The sequence below is a fragment of the Parasteatoda tepidariorum genome, chromosome 2 (assembly GCF_043381705.1).
Source record: "Parasteatoda tepidariorum isolate YZ-2023 chromosome 2, CAS_Ptep_4.0, whole genome shotgun sequence".
In the NCBI taxonomy this organism is placed as follows: Eukaryota; Metazoa; Arthropoda; class Arachnida; order Araneae; family Theridiidae; genus Parasteatoda; species Parasteatoda tepidariorum.
The window spans coordinates 70,225,347-70,234,629 of NC_092205.1; the positions used below are offsets into that span (position 1 = coordinate 70,225,347).

Genomic DNA, 9,283 nt, shown 5'->3' on the forward strand with positions numbered 1-9,283 from the left:
ATAAGAATATACATATTTTTTTCTGTTAATGTACAAATATTTTTCCGATGTGTTTTGGATATTCCTTCTCTAATAAAAAGAGATACCATTTTGTTTTCGTTTGCATAAGAAAGAATATCAAGCATTTTTCTTTTTTAAATTTAATTAGCCACAATAAAGAAGGAACGTTGCAATGCTACGTGCTACATTAACGACGTCTCTAGAGTAACTGAATGACTGTTCATATAGAAATCGCAGGTATTAGTCTCATACAACAACGCCCCCTATAGTTCGTTGCGATCGCGAATTAAATTATATGTGTATCAAAACAAACTAAAGAAATATTTATAGAAAAACAATACTTTTATTATTTTTATGCTAGTGAGAACCAAAACAATATGGAAATGAATGAGGGAAAAATGGATCCTACCACGTGATTTCCCGTAGCGTTAAACGTTTAACGCAACCTTATTGGAAGTCGCATAAGAAGTATAACTTCAAAATTTTTTTTTAAATCCTAACTTAAATTTTAGATAAGTAATGGGAAAATTGCAGAAAGTTATTTATAAATGCTTTCTTTTGTCTTAATTCCTTAAGATGTGTTGACTTGACAGTTGCCTAAAATGGTGAAAATCTTGCAAGAACTAAGCTTTATGAATCAAGACACTAATATTCTAATAAAGCTTTTCAAAGTAAGCATTTACAGGGTCCCCACTCTTTTAACAAAGCAAAAATTAAGGACTTTTTTAAAAAAATTTAGGACTTTTCTGTAAAATTAAGGATTTTAAAAATAGTATAACTGTATATCATCGAATATACATATACCACCAGTGACAATTATTTACCTTTCTTAAAAAAGAAATTCAATAAATAAAAAAATTAATAATAAACAGTATTATAATGTAAAAGTGTATTAAATGTCGAAGTAGGACCAGGTAATGATTGAAAACTCTGATCAAGTTTTTGTTTTTTTTTTTTGTTTTTATTATTTTCAGATAGTTAAGGGTTAACGACATCTATGAAATTAATCCGTATTCTATTTTTAATGATTTCGTTGAAAAATTAAGAGCAAAAATCAAGATCTGCAATTTTTCTTCATTTATTAAAAAAAAAAGGAGTAAATAAAGAAATTTGAAAAAAACGTTGAAAAATTATTAAAAAAAGTTTTTATATTTCGCTACCAGAGATGCATCACATATTCAGTTGTGCGCCAATCTTGCTAGTCATTCAGTTACGCCAAAAAAATTATTTCTTTTTAATTAAGAAAATGTTTTCATTTATAAGGGTATATATTAAAATAATTGATACTAAAAAGTTGAATTAGAGTTATGTATGACTGTAATTTTTTAACTTTGCCATGTTATATTAAGTCTTTTTTCGAGTAAAAACAGACCATACTAATTCATTCCGCTTTTTTTCATTAGGCTTAACTTATTATTTTTTTAAAATTTATTGCAATAAATACTTTTATGGAACACAAATACAATTATGTTTGAGAAGATTTATAATTTTCAAAAAATATTTTTTTTATTAGTTCTCGGTGAAACATATAAATAAAAGGGTCTAAAACGATTTTTTAAAGGTATCAACACATTCCTATGGCCAGAAAATTGATACAGTTCCTCAATTAACAAAGACTGATAAATTATTTATTCTTTCATCACTTATAGATATTTACTAGTAATATTTAGTTATCATCCTCTATCCTTCTTAATACTATTCTCTACTATTATTATGATTTGATATTTTATTTTTATCGCAAAATTAACAGTTTCAAACTGGAAGTGGTATTTTTTTATTATGAAATTATCCTGTGTCCATCAAATTGCAGTGAAAACAATGTTTTTTAATTTCTTATTCATTTAATTTTTGTTTACATTTAAATGTTCATTTATTTTCGTAATGATTTAGTTTATTTTTTGATTTGATGATTTTATTTACAGAATATGGCAGCCAGATGGTTAAGCCGTTAGCGTGCTTGACAGCGAAGCCAATGGCTGCGGGTTCGAATCCCTCTCCGGGCTTGGATGTTTCTCTCTGTGTTGTTCTCTAATGTGTGAAAGCTGCCCACCCTATAAACGGGTATCTGTGGCAGTGTGGTGTGGGTAATGCTCCGTGACTTAGGTTCACAGGTGCCCACTGGGTAACGTTAAATAATGATACTTCCGGTAGCTTCCTAGGAGAAGAACGTAAAAGTTCTGTGCCTGTCATTAAAGAAAAAAAAATACAGATTATGATATACTGCATTTTCTTATCATTTGTTTATATTTGTATTTATCTATTCTTTAGTATGTAGATTATAAAGTAATTTATTACTGTTCAAATTATTTGCTCCAATCCAAATTCATTGCTGTTACAAGTTCAAATTACAGAGAAAAATAGTTTTAACGGCGAAAATTACTCCAGTAAAATTATAATAAATACGTTTTAAACTTGTAAGGTAAGTAAAATGTTTTCTCGTTTGGAATTTTAACATTGTTTAATCGAATTAGAGAAACTGTTATACGACTAAGTTTACTTAACTAACGATAGCTGAACTAATCAAATTAGGAAGCAACTAAGAGCTTGCCACACTATTTCTTCAACAACTGCAATATTTTTAAAAAAAATAAGTACCACTTCTTGCTGAAATGAAAGAACAAATCGGCACAGATTTTTCGCAAGTGAAAGCCGAAAAATTATAACTAATAATCAATTACGGTCATTTAAAGAAAACTTCATATTATTTAAATTAAAATGCATGATAATAAATAATTCTACTTACTTCAGCAATTGATGGTGAAAATATCCAACGAACGAAATAAGGAAGGAAATGAAGGAAGTTTTTTGGTACACAGCTTCTATGGAATAAAACTTTTTAACCTAAAGAAAAATAGAATAGAACGTAAAGGAATACAACGTTTTCAACGAAAATTAAAAATTTTTTAACATGTATAATATTTTTATGGACGACTAAATTTAATTCTAGGAGGATAAAATCAACTGTTCTGAATTTTTGACGAACTCTTCAGATAATAACAATAAAAAAAGCTAACGGCAAAAGAAGCAGGTGTTTAGAATTTTAACATTGTTAAATCGAATTAGAGAAACTGTTAATTACGACTAAGTTTACTTAACAAACGATAGCTGAAGTAATCAAATTAGGAAACAACTAAGAGCTTGCCGCACTATTTCTTCAACAACTGCAATATTTTTAAAAAAAAAATAAGTATCACTTCTTGTTGAAATGAAAGAACACTATCGGCACTGATTTTTCGCAAGTGAAAGCCGAAAAATTATAACTAATAATCAATTACGGTCATTTAAAGAAAATTTCATATTATTTAAATTAAAATGCATGATAATGAATAATTCTACTTACTTCAGCAATAGATGGTGAAAATATCCAATGTATGAAATAAGGAGGGAAATGAAGGAGGATTTTTGGAACAAAGCTTTTGTGGAATAAAACTTTTTAACCTAAAGAAAAATAGAATAGAACGTAAAGGAATGAAACAAACGTTTTGAACGACAGTTAAAAAAATTTCTAACTTGTATAATACTTTTATGGACGACTACATTTAATTCTAGGGGGATAAAATCACCTGTTCTGAATTTTTGACGAACTCTTCAGATAATAACAATAAAAAAAGCTGACGGCAAAAGAAGCAGCTGTCATGATTTTAAAATCGTTTGCTTTTTCTATGGAATATCAATTAGATGTTTTTCTTCTTCTTTAAAAAAAATAATTGTCTTTTATCTTTTTGAGAATTTATCCATTCGCCATTTTATAAATTGTAAAATTAGATTTAAAAGTTTTCACAAATTATAGAATGCATTAGAAACGGCAAATTATTTAACAAACCTAAAAATGCTCAATTTTTGGAATTAATCATTGAAAAAAGTAAAAAGTGTTGTTTTTCTTCCCTATAATTACTATTTCTGAATTTTTTTTTATCAACATTGTTCGTTGCAATAAAAATTGTGAATCGTTTGAAACTTTTAACAAAGGATATACATCCATTTTAAAAACGGATGGAAAAGGCATACGAATTGTTTCTTCGAATATACATAATATTGTCACGTAGAATAAATAGGACTTAGTCTATAAAGTACGAGAGCTTTATTCAACACCTACAAAGTAACGTGAACAAAGTAACTGGGGAGGCCCCAGTTACTTTGAGACACTCAGTCTTTTATAGGCTTGAGACACTCAGTCTTTTATAGGAATAATAACAGGAAGTGATAGGAACAGGAAATGATATGCTAGAACATTCTAGAAGAAACATAAATAATAAATAAAAGCTTATTTTGGAGTTTTATATTTTCTTACAGTTCTGCGGATCGAACCCTGAATCTCAGTCTTTCCAGGACGACGACTCTGACCTCTCGGTCACACTGACACGTCATTGGAAAAAAAAAACAGCGTCCACGCTGTTTCACTCGTTGACTGTTCTGGCACGTGATCGGGTGGTTGGTCCTCGATACTCCAACTTACTCTCGTTCTTAGATTGTTTCCTTGTTTTGTAACTTCTCTGTCTTTCGGCATTTTCGGTTTCACATGGTTCTAATTGAAACGATGGGTCATAGTAAGGCTTCATGCGCACCACATTGACGGTGTCTGTAGTTTTGCGCCTTGTAGATGGAGTGACGTCTTCGACCTCGTAAGTAACATCAGATAACTTTCGCTTTATTTTGTAAGGTCCAAAATACTTCTTTAATAGTTTTTCGGACAACCCAACTTTTCGAATTGGTCTAAAAATCCAAACAAGTTCACCTGGTTCATAAGACATTGGTCGGTGTTTTGCATCGTATCGTTTCTTGTCTTTTTCTTGCGCATCAATGGTACGAAGGCGAGCAAGTTGTCTAGCTTCTTCTGCTTTGCAGACAAGACGCGCAGCATAATCAGTTTCAAATCCTGGTTGGTTAGGAAACATTGTGTCCAAAGTTGTTTCAGCTTCATAGCCGTGAAGAAGATAAAATGGTGTGAAGCCAGTAGTTTCTTGTTTAGCTGTGTTATAGGCGAAAGTGACGAAGGGTAAAATAGCATCCCAATCTTTCTGTTCAACGTCAACATACATAGACAGCATATCAGCTAACGTATTGTTAAATTTTTCCGTGAGGCCATTAGTCTGAGGATGGTAGGCTGTTGTAGTGCGATGATCCACGTCACAGAGTTTCAATAGCTCCGATACAACCCTCGAGAGAAACACAGATCCACGATCCGAGATGAGAACTCTTGGAGAACCATGTTTTAACAGAATGTCTTCAAGCAGGAATTTTGCTACCTCGGGAGCTTCGGCGTTGGGTAGAGCTTTCGTAGTGGCAAATCTAGTTAAATAGTCTGTACACACTACAATCCATTTATTTCCTAAAAGTGACTTAGGGAAGCGTCCCAACAAATCAATACCTATTCTATGAAAAGGGGCTTCCGCAGGAGGGATCGGCATCAAGCTTCCAGGCGGCCTTTGCGGNTCTGGCTCCAATCCTCTTAAGCGGCGACTCCTTCTCAAATCACCGGCCAGAGCTGCTTCGAGTACCCGGCGCCTCCACCAAATGTCACGTAGAATAAATAGGACTTAGTCTATAAAGTACGAGAGCTTTATTCAACACCTACAAAGTAATGTGAACAAAGTAACTGGGGCCTCGGCTTGAGACACTCAGTCTTTTATAGGAATAATAACAGGAAGTGATAGGAACAGGAAATGATATGCTAGAACATTCTAGAAACTTCTAGAAGAAACATAAATAATAAATAAAAGCTTATTTTGGAGTTTTATATTTTCTTACAGTTCTGCGGATCGAACCCTGAATCTCAGTCTTTCCAGGACGACGACTCTGACCTCTCGGCCACACTGACACGTCAGTGTGGCCATAATATGAAAATAAATTTATTTTTAAGTACTGTTGGGTAATTTGTTGGTATATTTGCATTTATTATCGTTTTTTCTGACATTTAGTGTTAAAGGGGATCAATATTGGACGGAAACAAAATTTAACACAGTTATATTGAGAAACTTTCGTGACTGTTTAATTTTTTGTTATTATTTATTTACTTATTTTTGGTAAATTGCAAATTTTATCTATTTATTTATTTGGCAAGAATTTTGTTTGAAATGAAAAAGAAAAAATGCTCTCACATAATAATTTAGAATTAACTTAGGCTTGTTTTGTAAATGTACAATTCAGGGTTTATTTCCTTCATTCGCCTTCCAATGAGGTGAACCGGGATCGAATCCCAGCGATGGCTGGCCGATACGAATTCCGCACCCTTTTCGCACCGACCATAAAGCTGACGTAAAATATCTTCAGCAGTATATGGATCATGGGTTAGAGTCCCCTTGCCGTCAGGCTAACCGAGGGAGGTTTTCGGAGATATTCCTCTCCATGCAAAGCAAATGAGGGTTAGTTCCATTGCAAATTTTGTCCAATCCTTGATCCAGGAGTTCCCCGGTTCTTTTTAATTGTAATTGTTGTGACGATTTACATATTGATAATTATAGGGGCAATTGTTGATTATAGTGACAAAAAGCTGTTTACAAGACTTTCAAGTGACTGGTTTGTATAGATTGGACTCATAACTTTAGTGAGCGTGCACGAGTGTACACGCGGCTTCAATGAAACAAAATCACTAAAAACTAAATATCAGAACAAAATGGGACAAGGTGCGAAAAATACCCTCTTGACTTTAGTAAGACAAGTTCTGAAATGGTCCGTGTGACCAAGGGTAGCGCTTGACTTTGCCCGACAGGGAGCACAAACAAATTGATTCAAAATATTTAAATTAAAACGTATTTTATATACACATTTATTATATATCATTTTTTTCAGAAGTGTGTTTCTAAGAATTTAAAATCACTGATTTCGATACCGTTACGTGCAGATTCATTTTAATGTAACTCTAAATCGCATTTTTTTCTGTTACAGGTGCATTTTGTACTGCATGGTGCAATTTACAACACATTGTACGTTTGAAAATAACTTCTGTATTAAAGAAAAATTAGTGTCGCAGGCACTGCTCTTTCAAAAAATTTCCACGCTTCTCACTCTCACAACGCAAAAATTATTTCATAATAAAAATTTGAAATTTCACGTACGACGGCAAAAAAAAAAAAAAAGGTATCACCCTGAATAACTTTCGTTTTAATGATCGGGTTTTCACGAACTAAGAGTCAATCATGATGGTTCCTAGGCGTGACCTCAAATATGCTAATTAATTAGTGCTAACTATTAAGTTACGAAATCAGACAAAAACAAAAACAAAAAAAAACGCGTCTATTTTTGAATAAACATATATTTTTTTTTGTTGTTGCATATTTGGAATCCTGACTCTTGAAATAGGGTCGGTAGACAAAATTTCGAAAAAATTGGGTCGTAAATTGGGCCGCAATAAAGATTTATATATCTAAGGCGAAAGTTTAAAAAAAATGCCACTACCTCGCCAGAGCCGTGATGGCTCAGGGGATAGAGCGTTCGCCTTCCAATGAGGTGAATCGGGTTCGAATACCAGCGATGGCTGGGTGATACGAATTCCGTATCCGGCCTGCACCGACCACAATGCTGACGAAAAATATCCTCATGGGTAGACGAATCATGGGTTAGAGTCCTCTTGCCGTCAATCTAACCATGGGAGGTTTTTCTCTCCATGTAACTCAAATGCGAGTTAGTTTCATCAAAAAAGTCCTCCACAAAGGCAAATTTCTCCCAATACTTGATCCAGNAAAAATATTCTCGGTGGTTGATGGATCATGGGTTAGAGTTCCCTTGCAGTCAGGCTAACCATGGGAGGTTTTTCTCTCTATGAACCTCAAATGCGAGTTAGTTTCATCAAAAAAGTCCTCCACAAAGGCAAATTTCTCACAATACTTGATCCAGGAGTTCCCTCGTCTTCTGGATTGAGCTCAAAATTACAAGGCTTTGGAGTAGTCGTACCCCCCCCCCTCAGATTAACTTACCATTGCATAAATTACCTTGACAAAGAAGGTGACACAATTTATCAACCATATATAGAAACTGAATGAATAACAAGACAAGATGGCAAAACATTGTGCTTCACAGTTGCTAAGCAACCAAGAGGAGAATTTTGGGCAAGAAGCAGATTTTTTTCTTTTTAGAAAGAATTTCAATAAAAACAGAACTCCCATTTTATCTTCTTTTCCTTAGAACGAATTATTGCTGAAAATAAGTCTTGGAAATATTTGTTTTTTTTTAATCAACCCCCTCCCTTATTTTTTTACAGAATCATTTTCTATGTAAGCATCTTCTTGTCTTAAGTCATTATATCTTACTATGCACTTATTAAACTTCAAAATATGCCGGATTTACAAATTATAAAATATTGTGGATTGTTGTTGTTCTATTTCTTGCATTATAAGTTTACTCTGGTATAAATAAATTTTGTACCTAAAATGGTCGGTGATTATTGATTGGAAGGTGTATACTTTACTTACGTCGCTTTAGAGCTGCACAATGGGCTATTGGCGACGGCCTGGTAAACATCCCTAATGATGATCCGCTGCTTTGGTAGCCTGACAACCTGTGCGAAGTTGAACTCATTATGGTAGAACAGTTTAACGAGGACAGATACCATGCACCGTCTGTCCCTATGCAGGCAGATCAAAGTGGTCACCCTCGCTCTTACTGACTGCATCAAGTGATGCTCGACTTCGGCGCTCTACTAGGAACCGTGTCTTTATGATCGGTCTGAGGGATTTTCGATTACTGAAGTTAAGTGGCTTAACATTGCATATTATTTTGGTTTCTTTTACATCCGTTTTCTTTAGTATTGTTACAGAGATGACCTTTTGTTCTGAGAGAAGAGGCTACAATTTCAATTTTCCATCTGAGATACATTTTTTTTTTAAGAAAATAAAAATTCCTGAAAATTTTCATTATCAAAAAATATAAAGTAATTAAATAATATTGCACTTTATTTTCAAATTGGAGTCAATATACCATAATGTTTAAAAACGACCTAAAAAAAACTTCACAAACATAAAATAAAGCATTAAGATACAATGCAATAATTTTAATAATTTAAACACATTTTGATTGCCTCAAAAACTCAAATAAAGCATTTTTAAANCAGGATTCATCAGAAAACAAAATCCATGATTGGAAAATCTGGCTGTGCGACCCGCTGTTGCAAATACCAGCGTGAGAATGCAATGCGTTTGGGATAATCGTCAGCGCACAATGCCTGTACCTTTTGGAAGTGGTAAGGGTGTTGCAGTATGCGCATTATGGTGGAACGAGCTACACCCAAGACACGTTCGCCTTCTTTACGGATTGATGGCATACTCCTGTAGCACGGTTTTCTCTACGA

At 33.4% G+C, this 9,283-nt stretch overlaps 1 long non-coding RNA gene across 1 annotated transcript in view; it reads right to left on the minus strand.

The window, feature by feature from the left end:
* LOC122269292 (uncharacterized) overlaps positions 1 to 3,460 on the minus strand; it is a 10,237-nt gene extending 6,777 nt beyond the window's left edge. Inside the window, exons 1-2 of the long non-coding RNA XR_006225107.2 lie at positions 3,341 to 3,460; positions 2,744 to 2,841 (exon numbers count right to left, since the gene is read on the minus strand). This is a non-coding gene — a long non-coding RNA (uncharacterized lncRNA). The remainder of the gene's footprint in view (positions 1 to 2,743; positions 2,842 to 3,340) is intronic.
* Between the last annotated feature and the right edge of the window lie 5,823 nt (positions 3,461 to 9,283).